The following is an 18056-nucleotide window of genomic DNA, read 5'->3' on the forward strand; positions in this document are numbered from 1 at the left end:
TTTCTTCTGAACCCATTCTGAAGTTTCCATGCTCTTTCCTTTATTCAATCCACATTCTGAGTAAAATCCTTGTGATGAGAATAGCACCTAAAAGCCTGACAATTAGGGCTAAAGACATGATTCAGCAGTTAACGGTGCTTGCTTGCAAAGCCTGACAGCATGTGTTCAATTCTGCAGTAATGACACAAAGCCAGATACACAAAAGTGGTGCATAGCCGGGCGTAGTGGTGCACACCTTTAATCCTAGCACTGGGGAGGCAGAAGTAGGAGGATTGCCATGAGTTTGAGGCCACCATGAGACTACACAGTGAATTTCAGGTCAGCCTGAGCTAGAGTGAGACCCTATCTCGGAAAAAAAAAAAAAAAAAACGTGGTGCATGTATCTATAGTTCATTTGTAGTGACAACACATCTGGCGTGACCATTCACTCTCACTCTCTCACTCTAATAAATAAATACAAATAATTTTTTAAAACCTAACAATTAGCAATAGGCTGAAACACAGAAATGATGTACTAAGAGGCTGATATAAAACATAAACGTATAAACCTTTTCAATTAGTTGATAACTAGTTTCATTTAATTATCTACTACTCTGTAATAAAGCAACATACCTCAAGAAGCACTGTCAGCTCACTAAGAGTGGAACAGATTAGAACAGCACATAGTATAATTACCTTTCTCCTTGGATAGAATATTTATTTTTATTTTTATTTATTTGAAAGCAACGGACAGAGAGAGAGAAAGAGGCAGATAGAGAGAGAGAATGGGCGAGCCAGGGCCTCTGGCCACTGCAAATGAACTCCAGACGCGTGTGCCCCCTTGTGCATCTGGCTAACGTGGGTCCTGGGGAGTTGAGCCTTGAATCGGGATCCTTAGGCTTCACAGGCAAGCGCTTAACCGCTAAACCATCTCTCCAGCCCTAGAATATTTTTTAACACACACATTTCAATGCACTGTTTCTTAAAACTGTGCTAAATATTGATTTACTCTTTCAATAACATACCAAGTCCATAGAAAACAAAGATTCTATTCACAAAGATACTGGGCAATGGGGAAAAGAGAAAAGTACTCAATAAGTCATTATGATAATAAACAGCTTGTGCAAAAGTTGAGTGCATTACTAGTTCTTGCTGAGAGTAAACTTTGAAGGGTAGAGATGGTACCAAGAAAATAGCAAGTGATACATTCAAATAAAAACTCAGATACCAACTTTTTTAAGGAACAACTATGGTAAGTTATACACATAAGTAGAAAAAAATAAGCAATAAACACATGAACACAAAAAAATAAACATTAGATATCCCTGACCTCCAGGATCAGAGGAAGTATTAACATTATTTAAAATATAAACATACAACCTTCAATCCCAGCACTTCAAAGGCAGAGGTAGGAGGACTTCTGTGACATCAAGGCCAGCCTAAGACTACAGAGTGAGTTCTAGGTCAGCCTGGGCTAGAGAGAAACTCTGACTTGAAAACAAAACAGGAGTAAAATATAAAAATACATGTAGCTATTGAAAATGGGATAATGTCATTTCTTTCTCTGTATCTTTGTCATTTGCATATAGAAAGGCTACTGATTTTGTATCCTGCTACTTTGCTGAAGGAGTTTATCACCTTTTAAGAGTTTTGGGATGGAGGTTCTCAGATCTCCTACATACAGAATCAAGTAATCTGCGAATAATGCTAACTTGACTTTTTCCTTTCCAAATTGTATTCCCTTTATTTATTTCTCCTGTCTTATTGCTTGAGCTAGGACGTCCAGTACTATATTAAAGAGCAGAGGTGAGAGTGGACACCCCTGTCTTGTTCCCGATCTCAATGGTAATTCCTTCAGTCTCTCTCCATTAAGTATTACTTGGGCCTTAGGAGTTTTGTATATAGCCTTTATTGTGTTAAGATATAAACCTTTACAATTACATTCTCTCCGATTCATCATCGCTAATCATCAGGGAAATGTAAATTAAAACTACTATGAGATTCCCACCTTACCACAGTAAGGATAGCAAACATCAAAAAATCCAAAGAAAATAAATGTTGGTAAGGATGTGGAGAAATAGGTACCCTTGTCCACTGTTGTTGGGAATGTAAGATGGCACAAACATTTTGGAAAGCAATGTGGAAGCTCCTAAAAAAATCTGGCTATAGAGTTACCAACAGACCCAGTTATTCCCTTACTGGGCATATACCCTAAAAGCTCCACACCTCAGCTCAGAGAGATTTGCTCAACCATGTTTATAGCTGTTCAATTCATAATAGCCAAGAGCTGGAATCAACCCATATGTTCATCACTAGATGAATGGATAACTAAGACGTGGTATATCTACATGATGGAATTCTACACAGCAGTAAGGAAAAACGACACAATGAAATTTGAAGAAAAATGGTCAAGCCTGGAACAGCTTGTTCCATGAACTCACCCAACCACAGAAAGATAATCGCTGCATAGTTTCACTCATCTATAGCTCCTAACTTGAATCTACCCAAGTCGCCGACATACCTACCAATCACCTCAAGGACCAGAAAATAGGGAGGGTGGGGAAGGAGGGGAGGATAAGGAAGGGAGGGGGTATACAAAATTGGACCCAAAAGGCAATGGTTCTATAAAACTCTACCTCCTAAAAGACAGACCAAATAGATAATACTCCATCAGGCCCTTAGAGGGAACACCAGATTCATAAGGCCATGGAGAGGGTATGAAAAAAACTGTTCATTATCTCCTATTTCTGCTTCTCTCTCTCTCTCTCCTCTATCTTTTATATCACTTATCCAGTTCTTCCTTCTCTTCTTAGCTGCTGACCTGTAAGTCCCAGTACCAGCAGGTGGTTACCATCCACAATGAGCTTTTGAACACAGATATCTACAAGGTTTTCCAAGACAAATTTATGTCAGAGCACTTGAGGACCCACCATAGGTTAGTGGTAAGACCCTACTGCCAAAGACACCATCTACTGTTCATATGTAGCATGGAGCAACATGGCTGGAAGCTGGAAGGGAGTCAGTCCCAAATAGCGCATTTAGTGCCAGAAGGTGCTACATGAGCCACTGGGGAATAAAGACCAATATCTGTCCAAGCAACGCATGGTCTATCTTACTTAGCAGCAAACAACCTGACATGATGCTCATATAAGTGCAATAGTTACACATAGCCATGGTGGGAAACCAACTGCTCTCAATTTGGGTAAATGATCTGCTCAGTGGAACGGAACCCATTAACTGGAGCTGGGAAACAAGTCAGAACCATATCCAAAAATGAACCTGCTCTCTACTAAACCGTCCCTAAAAAACAATGGTTATCACATTTACTTGGTGCTACCTTTACTCTCCATTGGAGAATCTGCTTCTCTTTTTTAGATAGATGCAGATCCTAAGGAGTGAACCACCCCATCATACCTCAAAAGGGCCCCAGCTGAAACTAAGAATAATTGGGGAAACATGTAAGAATGGTGTTTGATTGGTGAACAGGGAACCAGAACAACGGTGAAGAAGATAGATGCAGAGAATAATCAACCCCTACCAAACCAGATATACAGAGGAACCCAAGATCACAACACAGAAGCAGACCTAATATGAACCCAACATGGCTCAGGAAAATTTGTGGAAGAAGGGGTAGAAAGAATGTCAGAGCCCCACGCTGGGTCATGATACACAGAGACATTTCCTCCTACCAAAAACTAAAGGCTAACCCCACAATGCACAACCCATACACCCCAACAAGGAGGGTCCTGGCGGAGGGAGGAGAACATGAAGGAGGCTAACAATGGTACCAACTTGAATGTATTCACTGACTACAAAAATAAAAATAAATACATGTAAATAACAAACTAGGCTTCACAACAACATTAAGCTTCCAAGTAAAATCTAAAATAAAAATAAAGATACCAGTCTCTAAACTGCCAGCCCCTTGTTTAAAGAAATAAATTCAGGGTTGGAGAGATGGCTTAGCGGTTAAGCGCTTGCCTGTGAAGCCTAAGGACCCCGGTTCGAGGCTCGGTTCCCCAGGTCCCACGTTAGCCAGATGCACAAGGGGGCGCACGTGTCTGGAGTTCGTTTGCAGAGGCTGGAAGCCCTGGCGCGCCCATTCTCTCTCTCTCCCTCTGTCTTTCTCTCTGTGTCTGTCACTCTCAAATAAATAAATAAAAAATTTAAAAAAACAAAAGAAATAAATTCAAGCCAGACATAGTGGCATACTCCTGGAATCCATAGTATCTGAGAGACCAAGGCTAATGAATCATAATTTGTGAACAGCCTGGAACACATGGTCAGTTCCAGTTAGACTCTGTCTTAAATAAACATTAAGTAACAATGTGTGTGAGCACCTTTCAAAAATCTTTACATGTATTATGCTACTCAAATTCATCCATATTTGATCCATCCATACTTTGATAAGAACATAATTTACATATTATACACCGTTCACAGGAAAAAATAATATGTAATACTTCAAATTATATTTATTTTTGGAGATATGAGATTTATTGATTTAAACTGTCAAACATAATAAAACCTAAAAATTTTAGAAGGTATTCCAAACCCATCTCATTTCATTAGAGGATAAAATTACATTGAAAATGAATGAAATCATCTAGAAATGGAAATAATATGGCAAATTTTAAACTTCTAAATATTTCTTTAATTTTTTTTAAATTTTAGACAGTGAGAGCAAGACAGACAGAGGGGGAAGAGAGAAAACTGGCAAACTGGGGCCTCAGCCACTGAAATTTAACTGCAGATACTTATAACACCTAGTAGGCATGCACAACCCTGTGCTTGCTTCACCTTTGTGTGTCTGGCTGGTGTAGGATCTGGAGGGTCGAACATGGGTACTTAGGCTTCACAGGCAAGTACCTTAACCACTATGCCGTCTCTCTGGCCCTCAAATGATAGATTTCATTTTCACTGTAAAACATGAGTGGGGAAAGTAGGAAAACAATCTTTTTCTCTTTCTCTCTCTCTCTCTCTCTCTCTCTTGTTTTGTTTTCTGTATTTATTTATTTGTTTATTTTATTTTTTCAGTTTTCCAAGGTAGGGTCTCACTCTAGGCTAGACTGACCTGGAATTCACTACTTACTCTCAAGGTGGCCTTAAAGGCCTCAAACTCAGGGTGATCCTTCTACCTCTGCTTCCCAAGTGCTGGGATTAAAGACATGTGTCACTCCGTCCAGCTCTCCTTGGCTCTTTACCAATAAATACCTGCAAATCTAATAGAAATCACAGCTTAGGGCTGGAGAGATGGCTTAACAGTTAAGGTGCTTGCTGGCAAAGCCTAAGGACCCAGGTTCAATTCCCCAGTACCCATGTAAACACAAGGTAGTACATACATCTGGAGTTTGTCTGCAGTGGCTATAGGCCCTAGTGCACCCATTTTCTCCCTCTCTGCCTCTGTCTCTCTCAAATAAATAAATTAAATTAAATTTTAAAAAGAAATCACAACTCAAAGGAATGTTCCAGATTAGTAGTAAGAAAACAGTTCACTGCTTCAGTTTTTCAATAGAAAATAATGTTTTCTAATGCCTGTCTGTCCAAAAAGGGAAAATAATATGATAACAGTGAAGTACTTTCTGAAATGGATGTGTGTGATAAACACATATGAAGCAGCATGGAAATAAAAACCATTCAATTAGCTAGCAGACACCACTACCTTTATTGCATTAATACACAGCTTTCTAGTAAAGCTCTTTCTGTCAGTGATTCTTAATTATGCTTTCTTTTTCACTTTGTTCAAAAATATGCCCCACATGTAACCTCTGTAGTTAACATATGTACATTATAATATAATGGATCTTGTTATTGACATTTTCATGTTATTATCTTTAAATTTAATTTATTTAAAACTAAGGGCATTTTTCTATCTAACCAGGAAAATAAATGGTGAGTCAAGCCTAACCTTAAAAAAAAAATGCAGTTGTCCCGGAAGCTTACATATTTTAAAAAAAATGGTAGCAAGAAATAATCAGGAAGAGTAGCTAGAAATAAAACATGCAGTGAAGTTTACTGCAGCACAAAGCAAAATCATGTAAGACTCTTAATTACAAATGTTCATACGTTTATTTCTATAAAATACCTCCATTTTAATACTCACTATTTCTACTACTAGGTCCTCCTCCCCCTCCCCCCCACATACAATGAGAGCCTTACAAATACTTCAATGTATCCCCTTAACTGTCAGGGCTGTAGAAGAATATATGCTTGAAGTTCTTGCATACCTGAAAGCCCTGCTTCCTTCCTTATCCATTTCACCCTTGTTCTTCATGCATCTTCTGCAGTTCCACAAACTTGCCTTGTAAATCCCATATTCAAATATCCACATCTAATATTCTAACCACACACAGCAGCCTCCATTAACTCCCACACTCCAGTATTCCCTCACCTAGCTTAGGTTCTCCAGTCATATATTCTGATCATACCAAACTATGCACTTCTTAGCATGACCTAATGTTAAATATTTTTACTCAGGAAAGCAAACGTTTTGTTTGTCTCTCTGCTTCAGTTACAAATGTACCCCCAGTGGACTAAATAATGTGTTGAACACTGGTCCTCAATAGATAATGATTAGTGATTCTTCTTTTGGGGCCAAAACATATTTAATAGGTGCTTTAAGGAATGGCCACAAGAGACTCATACTCAGCTGTTTTATGCTCCACAGTGTTCTAAGATGGCACAGACACTGAGAAGCTCTGTTCTTCAAACCTACTCAGTGCTCATGCCTTTAAAAGCTGGGGAAGACATACATGTGGGCTGAGCTGTTCTGTGAACTGTTCTACCTAGCCTCAGCAATGTCACTTGTTCATCACAAGAAACAAGACAACACAGAAGTTATTTCTAGAAAATATTATTTGATTGGGTAAAAGACCTACCAATTCAGTAGGTATGGAATTCTGCAAGTCAGATCACAGCCTTGTGCTTATTTCCTATAGGACATGTGGGCTTTTCATCTATGCATATACTAACTAAACAACACAAAATTAATACACACAGTGTATACAGAAATCTGCTTGTAATTGGCTAGTAAGTCAATATTTGGTCAAAAGAAAGATTCATGAATACATGTCATTTCAACTAAGATTACATCTAAATCTTTAATATAAGACCCTCTCTTTGTGGCTCTTTTGCAAGTGATATGAATATGCCACTTTGTATTGAACAAACACAAATTGCCTCTATAATTAAAAAGCCATATTTCTCACAAATTTAAAATGCATGGCACTTGCATGCCGGGGGGGGGGGGCAGAGACATAAGAGCACAGGGTCTTTTAAGATGTCCTCTTCAGCTACAGTGTATGCATTAGTCCAAACTTAATCTTCAACTAGCTTTGAGTTATTACAAGGCAAGAAACTTAGTTTTCATAGAAACTTCCTTTGCCATACTTCTATTTCTTCAATATAAATTAAGAGTAAATTAAACTCTGTGGCCATGAGAGAAAGTACAACTGGAATGCACAAACATGGGCACAATTACAATTACAGCCTTCACCATGCTTGGGTGTTTTTCTCCCCTAAACCAGCAAAGCTTAGACAGATTTTCTGATGATGGGCACAAGATGTTACAATTGAATTTTTATAAGCTTAAAATGCAGAAGGCAGAGACAGAAGTAGTAGTATTAGTAGTATGATAGTCTAGTCTTGATGCTACAGGGAAAGGCCACAACATACAAAAGGACTAGAGAATATGGTGCAACTAACCATCAGGTAAGAGAATTTCACTATAGTGTAGAACTGGTATCATAAAAAAGACAGACAGAAAGAGAGAGAGAGGGAAGGAGGGAGGAAGGGAAGGAAGGAGAGGTGAAAGGACTGGAGAGATGGCTTAGTGGTTAAGGCACTTGACTGTGAGGCTTAAGGACCCAGGTTCAATTCCCCAGGACTCCCACATAAGCCAGATATACATTGTGGCACATACATCTGGAGTTCATTTGCAGTGGCTAGAGGCCCTGGAGTACCCATTCTCTCTCCCTGCCTCCTTCTTCTCCCTCCCTCTCTTGTTTCTGTTTTTTTTTTTTGTTTTGTTTTTTTTGTTTTTTTTGTTTTTTTTTTTTGAGGTAGGGTTTCACTCTAGCTCAGGCTGACCTGGAATTCACTGCGTAGTCTCAGAGTCGCCTCGAACTCACGGAGATCCTCCTACCTCTGCCTCCCGAGTGCTGGGCTTAAAGGTGTGTGCCACCATGCCCAACTTCTCTCTCTTAGGCAAATAAAAATATATATTTTTTAAAATAGCTGAAAACTCTGTTGAAGAGAACCGCATATAGATATAAGTAGAAAATGAGTGACGCATCACACTTTATAGAGGCTTCACTAAGAGATCATACTTAATCCTGATAAGCATGTATTATTTACAATAAATGAACAAATGTATGCATGTCCTTTACAACAGCTGAAAAGAAGACCATTTAGAGCACAGGCAATCTTCATGCTTATATACTTTAAGACTCCTTGAAAGGCTACTTTATACAGTGTCAAAAACTCAGTCTTATACTGACTTTGAACAGAACTACAGAGGCACAAAATTATAAACTTGCTCCTAAATCCATTAGACCAATGTTCTATCTCCATCATTCATTAGCACTCCATGTTCTCACAACCACCTCCCTAAAGTGGACCTTCCCCGTTTTATCATTTAAAAAATTTCATTAGCCGTATTGGTTAAATTCAATTTTTCATAGTCATTTATAAACTTAGTTTCATGTTGGAGTCAGGTTCACAATACTGGTAAAAATCACAGAGGGGGAAGCTCCATGATGGCAGAGAAAACACCGACATGAGCAGAGGGTAGACATCACCACCTGGGCAACATAAAGTGGACAATAGCAACAGGAGAATGTGCTAAACACTACCAAGGGAGAGTTGGCTAAAACCCATAAGCCTGCCCCCAACAATACACTCCCTCCAGGAGGCGTTAATTCCCAAATCTCTATTAGCTGGGAACCTAGCATTCAGAACACCTAAGTTTATGGGGGACACCTGAAACAAACCACCACATTCTGCCCCTGGCCCCCATAAACTAATAACCAAGCATAGTGTGAAATACAATGCATTCAGTCCAACTTTAAGTCTCCATAGTTTTTAACAATTCATTCCAATGATCTTCCTAGTTCCCCATAGTCTAAAATCTTTTAACTGAGCCATAATACCAAAAAAAAAAAAAAACCTCAAAAAAAAAAAACATAATGGCACAGAATAAACATTCACTTTGCAAAAGATGGCATTGGGCATAGCAAAGAAATACTTAAGCAATATACAATTTAAACAAACTCTGTAGCTCGAAGTCCAACAACTCTAGTCAGTTACAGGTCTCCAAATCTGATAATTCTAACCAGCAAAAAGTCTCTGGAGTTTCAATTCCACCCCTCCAGCTAGGCTACTCACAACCCTGGGAAACTTCATCTGGGGTCAGCAGCTTTCCTTAGCAGCCATCTTGTGGTCCTGGCATCTCCACTGGGTCTCCACTGCAATCCACTGTTCATCCTCATGGCCCCATAGGGTCTCCATGTAAGTAATCCTGCTTCACACTGCTCAAGGCCATTTCCAAAACACAAGACCATGTTGCAACCTCAATGACCCTCTCTTTCCTGCATTTTTTATACTCCACAATAACAGGAAGGGTGCCAATATGTTAATCCAGGGGGGAATAAAGCAGACTTTGAAGAACAGAACAGGACACTCCTTGAGCACCCCTTCAAGAGTCTAAATTCTTCCTGTTGCCCCATGCAGGTCAGCTGGTCCGAGCTCAAAGGTTGTAATCTCTCAATTGCAGCTCGACAGGCAGCAGTTCACCCGAAGATTTTTTTCTTTTTCTGTGCCATATCCCTCTGCTCACACCAGTTCATTCTACACAAAGCAATACCTGCACAACTTCTCAGGACACGGGCATAACAGCAAGCCTTACACAAACTGCTAGCCCAGTCCATGCAAGCTCTTTCTCACCCTCATAAACCAAACCTCAGTCCATAATTCTCACTACATTCAGGTCTTTCAGCTCAGACCAGAATAGCCCATCAAGATGTACTTACAGCACTGCAATGCATCTCTTAGGCCAAGGTTTCAAATCCCTCCACATTCCTCTTGAAAATAAGCTCTAAGAGCCCAAAGAGTCAGGTGTCTAGCAGCAACCCCACTCCCCGATACCTCTTTACTGTTGTAGTCAGGCTCATATTGCTGGTAGAAAACACCCAACCAAGAGCAGCTTGTGGGGAAAAAAGAGGTTTATTTTGCCTTACAGGCTCAAGGAGTAGGCTCCATGACAGCAGGAAATGCGATGACATGAGCTGAGGGTGGATGTCACTCCTTGGCCAACATAAGGTGGACAATAGCAACAAGATTGTGTGCCAAACACTGGCATGGGGAAACTGGCTATAATACCCATAGGCCTGCGCCCAACAATATACTGCTTAGAGGAGGTGTTAATTCCCAAATGTCTAACAGCTGGGAACCTAACATTCAGAACACCTAAGTTTATGGGGGACACCTGAAATCAAGACATCACAATTCAATTCACTATTTTCCTCCATAATAGGCATTAAAAATACATGGGGATTTCTTCTTTAATAAAAACTACATTAACACATTAACAACCATACAAGAAAGTAAATCCTGTAACTTCTGTTCATTCCCCTCATCACCCAACTAGGTCCCATTCCAGATGTACGTAAATTAAGAACTAAAGATCATCCTCGCCTATATATTGAGTTTGAGGGTTACCTTAGGATATGAGACCTCATCCATTAAAAAAAAAAAAACAAGAGGGAAGTGGATAGAGTTGGACAGAGAGTGAGAAAGAATATAAACCACTTTAGATATCTTTATTGCTGATTAACAAATGTTCCTATGTTTCCAAAGTAATAAATACCCATTTTATACTTTTCTTCTATGGCTCTACTCTGTCATAAACCAGCAACAGAAAGTTCCAATCATTAACATTTATTGTATTTTTTAAATGCCTTTGTTATGTAAATATATTTACAAACTGTGTAAAGTTACAATTATATAGCATACAGCACTTTGTATGATTTCACTTAAACACATTTCCTATACATTTAATATTGCTGGTCATACTTAAATGGCCACAAAACTGCATATTTCTAGATCAGGGAACATTTTCCTAAGAGCCAAATACCATCTATTGCACTGCATTTCACATCATCTCCATTTCAAAAGGAAGAAATGAACATGAACACCCAAGAAAACTATTAACAAAGCAATAAGCAGTAGTATAGCCAATAACAAAATGGCAAGGAATCAGATTTTAGAACAGAGAAACCGTATGTAGTCATTTCCTTATCAATGGCCCATGAGCTCATGAGAAGATGCTCAAGATTTTTAGCTATCAAAGAAATGCAACTCCAACCAAAAGGAAAGACTACTGCAGTGGTTTGAGTCAGATGTTCCCCACAAACCTATGTGCTCTGAATGCATGGTCCTCAGCTGGTGACAACCTAGAAGGGGAGCCTTGCTGCAGGAAGTATACTGCTAGGGGCAGGCCTTAGAGTGTTAGAGCCAGCTACCCTTTGCCAGCGCTCAGCTTCTTCTGTCTTCAACCTGCTTTTGGCAGAGGTAATGTCCAGCCACTGCTCAACCATGTATCCCCCTGTCACCATGAAGCTTCTGCTGGAGACTATAAGCCAAACCATTTCCTCCTAACAGCTGCTTTTGGTCACATGTTTTGCCACAGCAACACAAAGATAACTACAGGGTCTGGAGAGATGGATGGCTCAGTGGTTGTAGGTACTTACTTGCAAAGTCTGAAGGCCTGGGTTTGATTTCCCAGTACCCACATAAAGCCAGAGGCACGAAGTGGTGCATGCACCTGAAATTCATCTGCATGTGGCAAGAAGACCTAGCATCATGCCCATTTGACCTGTCTGTATCTGCTTGCAAATAATTTATTTTTAAGAAGATGTGGTGGTTTGGTTCAGGTGTTCCCCATAAACTTAGGTGTTCTGGATGCTAGCTTCCCAGCTGATGGCAATTGGAAATTAAAGCCTCCTGGAGGCGGCGTGCTGTTGGGGGTGGGCCTATGGGTGTTATAGCCAGTTTCCCCTTGCCAGTGTTTGGCACACTCTCCTGTTGCGATTGTCCGCCTTATGTGGGTGAGGGGGTGATGCCTACCCTCTGCTCATGCTTTCTTTTCCCCTGCCATCGTGGAGCTTCCCCTTGAGCCTGTAAGCCAAACTAAACCTCTTTTTCCCCACAAGCTGCTCTTGGTTGAGTGATTTCTACCAGCAATTCGAACCTGACTACAACAGAAGATAACTGGGCTGGAGAGATGGCTTAGTGGTTAAGGTGCTTGCCTGCAAAGTCAAAGGACGTAGGTTCAATTTCTCAGACCTAAATAACTCATATGCACAAGAAGGCACATGCATCTGGAGTGTCAGGAGGATCTGACATGCCCATATTCTCTTGCTCTCCCTCCAATAAATATAAAACTAAAATATCAAAAAATATTTTAAGGCTGTTGAGAGGGCTTAACGGTTAAGGCATTTGTCTACAGAGCCTAAGGACCCAGGTTCAACTCCCCAGTACTCACATAAGCCAGATGCACAAGGGGGCACACGGATCTGGAGTTCATTTATAAGTGGCTAGAAGTCATGGCATGCCCATTCTCTCTATCTGCCTTTCTTTCTCTCTCAAAACAAATAAACATAATTTTTAAAAGTTTTTTTTAATAAAAGGACATAACTACAACAATCACCCAGCTTTCACTAGGACGGTTATTATAAAAAAAACAAGTGTTGATAAAGATATGGCAAAGATGAAAACTTTCTACAGTGCTAAGGGGACTATAACACAATACTGCCACTTTGAAACCATATAGTATACATGGGCAGGAGAGATGGCTTAGCGGTTAAAGTGCTTGCCTGTGAAGCCTAAGAACCCCGGTTCGAGTCTGGATTCCCCAAGACCCACGTTAGCCAGATGCACAAGGGGGTGCATGCATCTGGAGTTCGTTTGCAGTGGCTGGAAGCCCTAACGTGCCCATTCTCTCTCTGTCTCTCTCCCTCTCTCTCTGTCACTCTCAAATAAATAAATAAAAATGAACAAAAAATATTAAAGAAACCATATACATGTCCTCAAAATATTAACTAATATGTAACCCAGAAATTACACCTATAAAAATATATCCAGGGCTGGAGAGATAGCTTAGCAGTTATGCACTTGCTTGTGAAGCCTAAGGACCCAGGATCCATGTTAGCCAGATGCACAATGGGGCACAAGCAACTGGAGTTCATTTGCAGTGGAGTTGCTGGCACGCCCATTCTGTGTCTCTCTCTCTCTCTCTCTGCCTCTTTCTCGTTCAGTCTGTCGCTCTCAAATAAATAAATAAAAACAAACACAAAGATATTATATATGTATCTGTGTGTGTGTCTCTATATATGTATATATAGAGACACGTACACACACACACACACACACACACATATAACCCAAGAAAAATGAAACCATTTGTTCTCATAAACTTTACGTATCAATATTTATTGTAGCATCATTTTTAAGATCCAAAAAGTAAAAACCCAAATGTCCATTAGCTAATAAACAGATTGAACTCACTCTCATTAGTAGATTAATTGATTAAATAGATTAGGCTAACTGATTGATAAAAAGTGGTGCAAATCATAGGCAAAGTAGAATGGTATTCAAAACAGTATACTAAATCATGCCACATATTATGACAGATAAAAGAATAGTCACAAATGACCACATATAAAATTTCATTCATATAAGATGCCAAGAATATAAAAACTGGATGCGTATACATAGAAGACAAAAAAATAAATAAAACCAAAGTGTATTAAAGACCATAATGCTAGCCCTTTCCATCTGAAAGTGCTAGAGATGAAAATATAGGAAAACACATCAAAACACAGACATGGGCAATGAATATATGAATAGGAAATCAACAGCTCAACCAGCAAAAATTGGCAAATGCATAGAAATAATAATAAGCTGAGGACCGGAGAGATGGCTTAGCAGTTAATGCATCTGCCTGCAAAGCCAAAGGACCTCGATGGGATTCCCCAGGACCCACATGAACCAGATGCACGAGGTGGCACATGCATCTGGAGCTCATTTGTAGTGACTGAAGGTCCCACCATGTTCCGTCTCTCTCTCTCTCCCTCTCTCTCTTTCTCTCTGCCTCTTTCTCTCTGCCTCTCTCAAATAAATAAAATTAAAATTTTTTTTTTTAAAAAAGGTTAGTAGGTACCTACAGCTAGAAGCAGAAGAGTATCAAAGTAATTTGAGATGGACAAGTTTCTTTGTGACATCATGCAGGGAAGGGGGGAACAGAGTAAAGGTAGGGTGTCACTCTAGCCCAGGCTGACCTGGAATTCACTCTGTATTCTCAGGCTGACCTTTAACTCATAGTGATTCTCCTACCTCGGCCTCTCTAGTGTTGGGATTAAAGGCACGTGCCAACCATGCCCAGCTCGCAACATTTAATATACTTATATTGACTGTTTAGTCAACATAAGGTTGCAGTTACTACCTGAATATACTCAAAGCCACTATGTATGGTTTGTAAACTACATGTATACATAATTATTCCCAGGTCTACTTTGTAAATATGAAAGCATTAGCTTTGTTCTCTTTTTAACTATTTAAATAGTTGTTTAGTCTTTTTCTTTACTGGAGTAAACACAGCAATAGCCTTCCTTCTGAGCAATGTCAGTTCTAAGTTTTCAAATGGCAGAGAATAAGGAAAAAGTATATGTCCATTGTTTAGACAAGCCTCAGGATATAGCATTTCATTATTCCTATAGTAAAATGTAGTAAGAAAGATGGTAAAATTCCAAATACAATAAAATTACTAGTATTTTGGTTAGTAAATCCTACATATTTGTACTTCATTCCTCTATTTAAAAAAAAATCCTTCAGGAGGACTTCCGGTTAAGATGGCGGCGTAGGTACCACGCCAAAACAGCCTGGGGGGGGAAGACCAAAAAAAACTCAGCAAAATACACACTTTTACTAAAAAGTGAGGTGTATAGGAAGTTGAGGCGGCAGCGGAGAAGTAGAAGAGTTCCAGAGCATCCAGAGCCTGCACAGGCGGGAACAGCGGCTCCGGGCCGCTCGGCTACCCGCCGCAACCGCGGAGCGGCAGAAGCCGCCGGACTCTCGGCTCGAGCCGCAGGACAAGCCAGGTGCGGGATTTTCCCCTCACACCGCGCTCTCCGCAACTCAGGAAACGTGAGGGGAGAGCGGCAGCGAGCAACGGAGGGAGGAGCAGACCGCGAGGTAAAAGCACGCGTGGAACAGCGATACAACCAGAACAGCGCGGCTCCCTCCCCTCCCCTGCCGCCTGAACCCAGCTCCAGCGAACACAGCAGCGGCCCAGGACCCGGCCACGCCAACTTGGGCTGACGGCGGGACCCAAGCAGGAGCAGAATTTGGCAGCAACTTCAGCGGCTCCAGCACCGGTACCAGTGGCCCCAGCAGCAGCGGACCCAGGAGCGGCAGCGGTGACAGATCCCGCAGCAGCGGCTTCGGGGACACGGCAACGGCAGCTTCAGCAGCGGTGGGGGCTCCGGGGGTGGCACCTACAACAGCTGCAGAGGCGGCGGCAGCAGCTCAGTTTGCCCCGTAGGAAAAGCAAGTGCCCAGCTCCAGAAATCAGAACAGCAGCCCGACGACCCAGGCAGCAACTTGACTGAGACCACAATCACCCAAGGTAACTGGGATTGCACCAGGGAAGGGTCTCACTTGGTCACAAGCTGACTTGGATCCCTCAACAGACCAGAAATCTAAACCTCTTTGTTGATAGAGGATCTGGTCATTATAATAACTACTCTTGCATACATACTCGGGGCTGTTTTTGATGGAATGGGTACAGTGTTTAGCTAAATTTTAGAATCTACCAGTATATTATTCCACTCAGCCTGCTTGAATACTCCTATAGCAGGGAAACTCAACCCCTAAGAACATCTTTGTAGATACTCTGAAAGTCTTAAGAGCCACACCTAATACCTTAAGGTCCTACCCTGAAAATATATTACACCAAATCAATTGATACAGCTAAGAATACACAGCTAGCTAGAAAATCCAAGCATTAACTTAATCCAAGATGCAAAAATATATACATTATAACACAAGAAACACTAAAAAGCAAGACGATATAAATCCACCTAAAAGTATTAATGCATCAGAAATGTCCTCCAGTGAGAAAGAGTTAGAGGAAATGCCTGAGAAAGAGTTCAAAAGAATAATTATAAATATGTTCAAAGAGGTCAAAGAACACATGAAAACAATCAAAGAAGAAATCAAAGAGGAAATCAAAGAGGAAATCAAAGGAATCAAAGAAGAGGCAGGACACCAATTTAATGAAATAAAGAAGGCAATACAAGACATAAATAGAGAAATAGAAATAATAAAGAAAAACCAGTCAGAATTACTAGCAATGAAGAACACAGTTAATGAAATAAAAAACTCTGTAGAAAATCTCACCAGTAGGATGGATGAGGGAGAAGACAGAATATCTAAGCTAGAAGATCAGGTGGCAGACCTAATGCAGTCCAACAAAGAGAAAGACAAACTTATACAAAAGTATGAGTGGGAATTTCAAGATATTCGGGACACTATGAAAAGATCCAATATAAGAATTCAGGGCATAGTAGAAGGAGAAGAATTCCACTCCAGAGGCATAGTAGGCATCTTCAACAAAATCATAGAGGAAAATTTTCCCCAAATTGGGAAAGAGGTGCCAATACAGATACAGGAAGCCTTTAGAACCCCAGCCAGACAAAACCCAGAAAGAAACTCTCCTCGCCACATTATACTCAAACTTCCAAACACACAAACCAAAGAAAAAATATTGAAAGCAGTTAGAGAGAAAAATCAAGTTACCTACAAAAGCAAGCCCATCAGGATTACAGCAGATTATTCAACACAAACTTTTAAAGCCAGAAGGGCCTGGAGTGATATATTCCAAGTTCTGAAAGATAACAACTGTCAACCAAGGTTACTTTATCCTGCAAAGTTATCCATCCAAATAGATGGAGAAATAAAGACATTCCATGACAAAAGCAGGTTAAAGGAATATCTGAAGACAAAACCAGCTCTACAGAAAATACTTGATAGAATCCTCCATGCTGAACAAAAGGAAAAGCACACATATAAGGAACCTAGAAAAAACCAGCCATACTCAAATACCAGTTAACAGAAGAGAGCACAGGTAGAACAAGTAACACACACACACACACACAAATGGCAAACATAAATACACACCTTTCAATAATATCTCTTAATATCAACGGTCTCAATGCCCCAACGAAAAGACATAGATTTGCAGACTGGGTTAAAAAGCAGGATCCTACAATTTGTTGTCTTCAAGAAACTCACCTTTCTACAAAGGATAGACATTATCTTAGGGTGAAAGGTTGGAAGACGGTGTTTCAAGCAAATGGGCCTAGAAAACAAGCAGGGGTTGCTATCCTAATATCAGACAGGGTGGACTTTAGTCCGAAGTTAGTCAAAAAAGATAAGGAAGGTCACTTTATATTGATTAAGGGCACACTCCAACAGGAGGACATTACAATCCTAAACATATATGCACCTAACATGGGGGCTCCCAAATTCGTCAAACAAACACTATTAGAACTAAAGTCACAGATAACACCAAACACGGTGGTGGTGGGTGACTTTAACACCCCACTCTCATCAATTGACAGGTCATCCAGGGAAAGAATAAACAGAGAGGCATCTGGACTAAATGAGGTCATAGAAGATATGGACCTAACAGATATATACAGGACATTTCATCCAAAGGCTGCAGAATATACATTCTTTTCAGCAGCACATGGAACATTCTCTAAAATAGACCATATATTAGGACACAAAGCAAATCTTAACAAATTCAGGAAAATTGAAATAATTCCTTGCATTCTATCTGACCACAATGGAATTAAACTACAAATCAGTAGCAAGAAAGGCTACAGAGCATACACAAAATCATGGAAGCTAAACAATACACTACTAAATGATGAGTGGGTCAATGAAGAAATCAAAAAGGAAATCAAAAAATTTATAGAGTCAAATGATAATGAGAACACAACATACCAAAATCTCTG

At 40.2% G+C, this 18056-nt stretch overlaps 1 protein-coding gene across 5 annotated transcripts in view; it reads right to left on the reverse strand.

Annotated features, from left to right (window-relative positions):
- The window catches only part of Snx13 (sorting nexin 13), a 140811-nt gene that overhangs the window by 69578 nt on the left and 53177 nt on the right, over positions 1-18056 (reverse strand). The window lies entirely within an intron of this gene.

The sequence above is a fragment of the Jaculus jaculus genome, chromosome 16 (assembly GCF_020740685.1).
Source record: "Jaculus jaculus isolate mJacJac1 chromosome 16, mJacJac1.mat.Y.cur, whole genome shotgun sequence".
In the NCBI taxonomy this organism is placed as follows: Eukaryota; Metazoa; Chordata; class Mammalia; order Rodentia; family Dipodidae; genus Jaculus; species Jaculus jaculus.